This window comes from Plectropomus leopardus, unplaced genomic scaffold, assembly GCF_008729295.1.
Source record: "Plectropomus leopardus isolate mb unplaced genomic scaffold, YSFRI_Pleo_2.0 unplaced_scaffold20325, whole genome shotgun sequence".
In the NCBI taxonomy this organism is placed as follows: domain Eukaryota; kingdom Metazoa; phylum Chordata; class Actinopteri; order Perciformes; family Serranidae; genus Plectropomus; species Plectropomus leopardus.
In genome coordinates, this window is record NW_024621968.1 from 1 (window position 1) to 1,257 (window position 1,257).

The following is a 1,257-nucleotide window of genomic DNA, read 5'->3' on the forward strand; positions in this document are numbered from 1 at the left end:
AAAATTAAATTAAAAAGGCTGTCTTTTCCTTGTTTTAAAGTCCCTCAGAGGACAGCGCAGAACAGCACAGGTGTGTGTTTACCTTGTAGTTTCGGCAGGTGGGGTTGAAGGCGTTGGTGCCGCAGGCGAACAGCGTCTCGTCGTTTCGGGGAACCAGCACTTTGACGTAGTTATAACACTCGTCCTGAAACACAAACACCAACCGAATCAAACGTCTCTCACAGGAACGTCTTCGGTCTTTCTAGTCTCGTCTTTACTGTCGCTGAACTTTATCGAGTCTGTCGGGGATGAAAACATTTCAGAAAACAGTTTAAAACGACTGCCGATCACAAATAAAATGTATCTGACTTCATCTGCGACTGTGACTCTGTGTGCGTCTAAAAACACGAGCACAAAGACTCTCGGCTGCAGAGGATGAAGTGAGCGGAGCAGGAGGTCCGGAGAAGACGAGGAGGAAGAGGAACTCACGCTGTTCTTCCCTCTGACCGTGCACTTGCTCACGTCTTTGGAGCGCCACGTCAGCTTCTGAAACGCAGAGAGGACGTGCAGGAGTTAATCTGCTGTGAAGAGCTTTGTTGATGAGATATAAATACACATAAATATATATAAATACGCTCAGGTTGTGATGTTGTAATGTTACGCAAACTGCAAAAAAAAGTGTAAAAAGATTTTACCAAAAGATGTCCAGAAAAAAATGTTTATCTTTCCTGCAGTTATTTATTTAAAAAATCAGATCTGAGATCCGTCAGAAGAAAAACAGCAGCTGTGAGCTGCTGCACGCACAAACATCTGCTTTTTTCACAAGAAACAGAATAAAAAACGGTTGGATGTGTATTTGTACTCACCAGCTGAGGTACAAAGTCCTCTGAAGCCGTCGTCAGGTTCACCGCAAACACGTGATCCCTAAAAAACACACAAAGTCAACAACACGCTGATCCACCAATCAGGAGACTCCACACAGCGCCAGAAACGTTCGGTTACTTCTGATGACACGACCAAGAAGAAAAGAAGAAAAGACCCGAAAATGAGCAAGAAAGTAGTAAAAACTACAAGAAAATTACCTGAAAATCTAAAAAGACAAAAAGATAAAGTAGAAAAAAATCAAGGCAAACAAAAATACACATTATGATATTTTGAACATGATTTTAAATATGATATGATAATTATGAATATTGTTTTCCTCCTTGTTTTCTTTCTTTTTAAATCAGCTTTTAAAAAAAATCTAAATCTACTAGTTTCATTCAGTTTTTGGGACAT

General features: G+C 40.3%; 1 long non-coding RNA gene across 1 annotated transcript; it reads right to left on the bottom strand.

The window, feature by feature from the left end:
- Nucleotides 1-99: 99 nt before the first annotated feature.
- On the bottom strand, nt 100-901 carry LOC121965516. The gene is made up of 3 exons (XR_006107495.1): nt 846-901; nt 469-525; nt 100-184 (listed from the first exon to the last, which is right to left on the bottom strand). It is a non-coding gene; the product is annotated as an uncharacterized LOC121965516 (long non-coding RNA).
- Nucleotides 902-1,257: the final 356 nt, after the last annotated feature.